The 7,138-nt window shown below is 41.1% G+C and overlaps 1 pseudogene; it reads left to right on the top strand.

Annotated features, from left to right (window-relative positions):
• Positions 1-239: 239 nt before the first annotated feature.
• LOC103087103 (ADP-ribosylation factor-like protein 6-interacting protein 1 pseudogene) lies at positions 240-841 on the top strand (annotated as a pseudogene).
• The last annotated feature ends 6,297 nt before the right edge of the window (positions 842-7,138 follow it).

Here is a 7,138-nt window from a genome sequence, read left to right on the forward strand (position 1 = left end):
GTCAGGGAACTAGATCCCACATGCATGCCACAACTAAGAGTCTGCATGCCACAACTAAGAGCCCGCATGCCGCAACTAAGAAGTCCGCATGCCACAACTAAGACCTGGTGCAGCCTAAATAAATAAATTAAATAAATAAATATTTTTAAAAATCCTGCTCTCGCTAGGGTTGTTGCGAGTGGCTCTGAGGAAGGCCAGTTTGGGGGGCATCTTGCTGTCGCTGAGGGGGCACCTCGGGAACGATGGCGGAAGGAGATGATTGCAGCACCAACCTGCCGGCCGCGGGGACTGCAAGTCTGGAAGAGCAGCTGCAAGGATGGGGAGAAGTGATGCTAATGGCAGATAAAGTCCTCCGATGGGAAAGAGCCTGGTTTCCACCTGCCATAATGGGTGTGGTTTCTTTGGAGTTTCTGACTATCTACTATCTGTTCTGCCAGGTGTTTCCTGTTTTGTTACGTTTCTGTGCTTGGCTGACTACCTTGTTCCCATTCTAGCGCCCAGAATTTTTGGCTCCAATAAATGGACCACCGAGCAACAGCAGAGATTCCATGAAATTTGCAGCAATCTAGTAAAAACGACGTAGAGCTGTGGGCTGCTGGAAACACCTCTTTACGCTAAAGGAAGAAAAGCCTAAGATATACTTCACGACCGTCATCATTTCTCTTGCTGTGGTTCCTTGGGTGGGACAGCAAGTCCACAACCTCCTTCTCACACACCTGATAGTGACTTTCCTACTCTTGCTTCCTGGACTCAACCAACATGGAATCATTTTGCAGTACACTGGAATGGCCAAAAGAAGATAAACAAGCTTCTCAAACAAAAAGAAAAGAAAAATGAATAATGCATCTGCTTTATTCAGCGTGATTAACGGCATATACGTTGTCCTTGGGGACAGTGTCTGTTATGCTGTCTGGATACTAAAACATTACAGATGTAGCTCTTTGCTGTCCCTCATTCTGCCCTTAGTTAGTAGAAATTCCGACTTGCCAAGTAAGGCTGTATGCCCAGTGTCTTCATGGGTATGTTCTCATCAGCTGGCCTTATATGGACAACTCATTCATCATTACCACCTGTCTTGGTTTTGCTCACCCAGGGTTAATTGAACTCTTATTTTTAAAATAATACAGTGGTGAACTTCATCCTTTAGTAGAGTTAACAGTGGCTTGGGATAACTGTTCAAGCTGATCTTTGCTTTAGCTGGATACGAGATAGTGGTCTGTGACTACAGGAAGCTGTTTCTAATGTCTGCTTCCACAGTCTGCTTAAACAACTGTCTGGCTTCATGAATATACAAACCAAGTTTACCACTTCTGATGAAGAGACCAATTAAGATTCATTCCTCATTCTGTCTTGATACCGTGGGAGAAGAATCCTCATGGAATAAAATGAACCTAATTACATGGCCTAGTATGTGTTGGCTTCTCCCTTGGGCAGAATTTAGCAATTTCTTGGAAACATTGATCCTTCCTCCCAAATGGGGAATCTGACAGGCTTAGAACTCTTGTTCCCTTGCACTTAAACTTGAACTTAGTACATCCTTAAAGGCTTTTTAGTAGCAGGCTTACACAAGATGGTATTTAGGATTTTTAGCATACTTTTAATTTCAGATTTTCAGCTAACTGAAACTAAAGTACATAATAAGTTAAGAGTCATGTCTATGGCCTTCACTCCAAGACCAGCCAATAAAGAACAAAACTCATCCTGTGTTTAGTTCAGTAGAAAATCCTACTAGTTTTTCAAGACCAGAATAAGCCTTTAAAGGTAAGCCTCAAGATTCTCATTTTATGGTAACACTGGCCGCTTTTTGTCCCCATAGATGGAGTGGTTGAAATCTGTAAGAATGAACCTCTGAGGGCTGGAAATGTGATATATCTGGGAACAATTCTTAAACTGATTAACTAGCTGTAATATAGTTTTGTGAATTTATCGCACGGATGCTGTAAAATCTGGACCTTGTGGTATATCTGTTCCTAAATAAGTGCTGTTTTCTCCCCTTCAATATTGCTGTAAACAGTGGCACCCAGGTAGCATATGTTTTTCTTTTTTAATGTTTCGTATACAAACTACCATGATTTACACGTGTTTCCTCACTGTAAATAAGCTTGTCTTCCTATCTGGATTTTTGTGTGTATGTGTGCTCTACCAATTAACTACGTTTGCAGGTTTAATCCTGTATTATTTCTTCTACTTTGTTTTGTGTAAAAGGGGGAAAATAAAAAAGCTGGAATCCCCCCACCCTCCAAAAAAAATCCTTAATCGGGATAACCAGCAAGGACCTACTGTATAGCACAGGGAACTCTGCTCAATGTTATGTGGCAGCCTGGATGGGAGGGGAGTCTGGGGGAGAATGGATACATGTATGTGTATGGCTGAGTCGCTTTGCTGTGCACCTGAAACTATCACAACATTGTTAATCAGCTATACTCCAATATAAAATTAAAAGTTACAAAAAATCCTTAATCGGACTCACACTGTCTCTACCAGATGAAGTCCAAATTCTATAATATGGCATCCAAGACTCTTCATAATTTGGCCCCTAACACTCTCATGTAGTACACATATTCCAGCTATTCTGAAAATTTTACTTTTCTTCACACACACCATATTCTCTCAGACTTCCATTCCTTTGCATACACTGGTTCTTTGGTTTGGAAGGTCCTTCCTAACTAACTCCTTTTACAGCTACCTATTCTGTGAAGATTTCTTAGCACTACCCTCCCCCACAGTCCTTCTGCAATCTTTTCTTCCCAGTGTGTCATGAATACCTATAGCCTCCATCAGCACAAATTAGATTACAGATCAAAAGTCACTTACTGGGAAGTCTGAAATCCAGAAAAATCTATGAAAATGAAAATATTTTTTGGTAACTCATTGGATGGCAAAAACTGAACTATTTGTATTTATAACCTCAATTGATTCTGCTTTGTGTGAATATTCACTAATTTTGTTGCAGAAATATTAATGAGTTTCATTAGAGTGAAGCCTCAGACCCTACTGGTGTTCTTATGTGACATGTGGCGTATGCACCTGAGGCCCATTCCAAAAATGGCTACTGCAATATGTCTTGTCCCACAGGTTCTAGAACTTTCACTACACATCAAGAGGTGAGGTCTATTTCCTTTCCCTTTGAAAATGAAAGTAATATTAATATGGACTTGATGAGTAAAAGCAGTGAATGACACCCACTGACTTCCAAGGCAAAGTCATTAGAGATTATACGCCTTCTGCCAGTTTTCCTCTCTCTCAGAATTCTTCCCCTGGAACCCAGCCACTATATCGTGAGGAAGCCCAGCCACATGGTAAGACCACTTGCCCACAACCCCAGCTAAGGTCTCAACCACCAGCCAGCATCAACTGCCAGATATGTGAGTGAGTGATGCCTTCAGATGTTGCCTGCCCTTGGCATTCAGGTGCCCCAACTGTTGGCCGAATGGAACAAAGACAAGGTGGTGCTACCATGCCCTGCACAAAATGCAGGTATATGAGAAAAATAAACATTTTTGTTGCTTTAGGGCACTAAGTTTTGGGGTAATTGTTCCGCAGCCGTAGTAACTGGAATCTCATCTTCACAAAAATGTGAAATATTCTTAATTCCAAAACCCATCAAAGGTTTCAGATATGTATACTCTAATTGTGCATTTATATATCAATTTTCCAATGGAATTAGAAGTTTCTAAGAACAAGAACTGAGTCTTTTTATCTTAGTATTCTCAAAACCAATGTCTAAGATTGGGTAGGTCCACGAGGCATGTTTATTGAACGAATTTTGAATGAATGGGTCAATAAACAAATGAATAAACACAGTTCCAAACAAACAGTTATTTTAAAATAGTGTTGTGGGGGACTATACTTTCATTTAACTCAATCCATTGCTCAAAAATAATTTAGAATGACTTATTTTTACAATTATTTTCAGTTGAGGAGCTATACAAAAAGTGTCATTAATGTTGCTACTTTGTTTATTTCCAAAAGTGTTACCTGTTATGATTACATACCTTACCCATCACATTATGTTCCAAATTGTCTTTGGCTGTTTCCAAAAGTCAAATGCGTCTTTAAGGATGAAGAATTTCCATTACTGAGAACAATCAAAATAATTTGACGTAAACTCTGAAGGTAATTCCAAAACAGAGACCCCAGTGTTTTTGAACAAGGCAATGTTCAAATGCAATGCAATGACGCATAAATGCAAAGATTTCAACATCCACGTCGACAACTTCGGGGGGAAAAAATTCCATTAATTTGGAGTGTAAGTTCTACTTTGCATGACAAAAATATGTTTATCTCATGGTCACACATCATGTCACACATATATTTATCTATATGAGGGGAAAGGGAGGAAAGGAGGTAAAGAGGAAATCCACAGTGTCATGAAGACATGAAAAGATGATGTCAATTTATTTTTTAATGTTCCTGTTGAGAATAACTGTTTTAGTGCTCCCAGGGAATCTTATAAAGATGGAACAAACGAGGCACTAGTTTTACAGTTTTGCTGCCCAACATTTGATCAGAATTTGGTGGATCCTTACTGCCCCGCTTTTCCCCCTCTTCACTTTGTATGAATAGCATAAGCTAGGTTGTAAGTAGGTGTACCCGAGGATGATTCACATCCCAAGGAAACATCACTGTGACAGCAAAAGGTCATTAGATAAATATAAATATTAACCACAGTGTCTCAGAAAATGCCAAAAGGGGGACAGATCTTACCAACCCCAGCAAAACTTCTTGAAAATCCTCTTTCTCCTCTCTGAAATCTTCACAGGAACAGTGCCTCCAGACTCCCTTCTTTCTCCACATTTCCCCTCCAAACTCCCCTCTCCCCCTCTGTCTCATATCCCCCCTTCCACACACACACACACACATCCCCTTCTTTCTTTTCTGCCTTACCGCTCTCATCTTCTGAACCTGTTCCTTTCTCCTTTTGTCACTTTCTGAGATCGGTGGAACTGTCCTCAGCTGCATTTAATTCCCTCCCTCTCCCATTAACCTGGTGCAGGGCAACCTGAGACCAGAGACACAGTGCCAGTGAAGACAGGATTCTCCTTGCCACAGTGAGAAGCGGGAGAGGCTGTGCTTCCTCAAGTATTTTTTTTTCTCTTGTCATACCAACAACTTACAGGCAGAATTACATTTCACTACACAGCATGATGGGCAGCCTTAACCAGATATACTGTTAGGACATCATCAGGTACAACATGGCCTGGCTATAGCGCCCAGGTGAACAATTCAGGGAACATACTGATAAATATTGCTGCAGCCCTGCTGGAAGCTGGTTAAATTGGTATTGATTTCAATGGCTGGGTAAAGCAGTCCTACGAGGAGGTTTCTCACGTCTGGGGCTACCTCATTCCTGAGGACCTCTTCCTTTTCCAGATACCTCAGCACCACTTTTCTAGGCCTAAGATGGTGTTTAAAGCTCCAGAAAGTGCCAAGAGCCCTCCTACATCCCCATCCCCTCCCCTTCTCTCTGGCCTCTGAACCCTGGGTGAAGTTCTGGAGATTAAAGGGTAGGGAAGCTGCCGGAACGGAAATTCCTGTTAATGATAGGGTTGCCAAATAAAATACAGGCCACCCAGTTAAATGTGAATTTCATGTAAAGAATGAATGATTTAAAAAATAAACTATAAGTATATCCCGTCAATATTGGGGGCATACTAAGAAATTATTCATTCTTCATGTGAAATTCAAATTTAACTGGGTGCTTCTGTTTGATTGTTTGCTGCTACCTAGATCTGATAACCCTAATTTATGATAATCAACCAAGAGTGAAAACCTTAGGCTTCAAAGTGGGAATTCCTAGGCATACACTGCCTCTTGAGTTGCCCACAAGAAAATATACCTGAAACATCAAAATATCAAAAAAGCAGTCTCTGAAAACGTCAAGATCAGACAGAGGGAGTCTGCAGCATTAAGATGCTTAAGTAGCTGGAAATGTTTTATTGGTGTCCTACAGAGAGACCAAGTCAGCTTGTCCTTCGAATATATGGTGTGGTAGCCACATGAAAATGTACTTATCAGCAAGTACAGATGAGTTCAAAGTCTCTTCTCAGTTCCAGGAAAGGGAGCTGGGAATTTCAAAGCAAAGAGCTTATAGGAATGTTTAAAAATCAGAAGGAACTCTCCATTGCCAAAGTGACAGATGATGCAGATCAAAGATACTACAATGAAATATAACTACACTGACTCGGAAAACTTAAAGAGGGTTGAGGGTAGTCATCAGCCAAAGTGTTCAAAAAACCCGTGATTTTTTTTTCCTTGAAAAACACTAATACAATTGAGTAGAAAAGTGAAAATTTGGAGTGATAAATAGTCTAATCTGGCTAATTCACACTTTCTTATCTTCAATCCTGATCATTCTCATAAAAGAAGAAAAAAATAAGACATTTCACCCTAATTCTTCAGAAAATGACACTACTGCAGTCTCAGTTCATAGGGCTAAATCATTATTTTAGAAGCAAATATGGAATATATTTTTACATAGTTATACACTATTCCAGTTAAATTAGAATTGTATGATGTATCTATATAGATTATTGATTACTAATAATCAAATTATAAAACCAGAAGAATCACCAAATTACCCAAGTTTCATAGCAGATATCTAATTTATTTGTTTTGCTTTGCTGTTTTAAAAACTATTGCTACATTACCTCCACTAGATACAGATCTCATCAAAGCATTCTTGAGCAAAGGTTTTTAACTACAGGGCTTCCCTGGTGGCACAGTGGTTGAGAGTCCGCCTGCCGATGCAGGGGACACGGGTTCGTGCCCGGGGCCAGGAAGAGCAGGGGACACGGGTTCGTGCCCGGGTCCAGGAAGATCCCACATGCCGCGGAGCGGCTGGGCCCGTGAGGCATGGCCGCTGAGCCTGCGCGTGTGGAGCCTGTGCTCCGCAACGGGAGGGGCCACAGCACTGAGAGGCCCGCGTATCGCAAAAAAAAAAAAAAAAGGTTTTAACTACAAAGGATTTCACAGGTGAAATGAGCCCGTTTGGTCCCCCAGCAAGGATGGAACAGAGCCCGTACAAGTTTAGGGGCAGCACTAGCTATGGAAAGTAATGAGTGCAAAGCAGCTTCCTGCACGTACAACTATCCCCTGTTGCCTGAATAGGATGGGGGCTCCCAGGTGAGTTTGAGTC

The sequence above is a fragment of the Lipotes vexillifer genome, unplaced genomic scaffold (genome assembly GCF_000442215.2).
Source record: "Lipotes vexillifer unplaced genomic scaffold, Lipotes_vexillifer_v1.1 scaffold534, whole genome shotgun sequence".
Classification (NCBI taxonomy): Eukaryota; Metazoa; Chordata; class Mammalia; order Artiodactyla; family Lipotidae; genus Lipotes; species Lipotes vexillifer.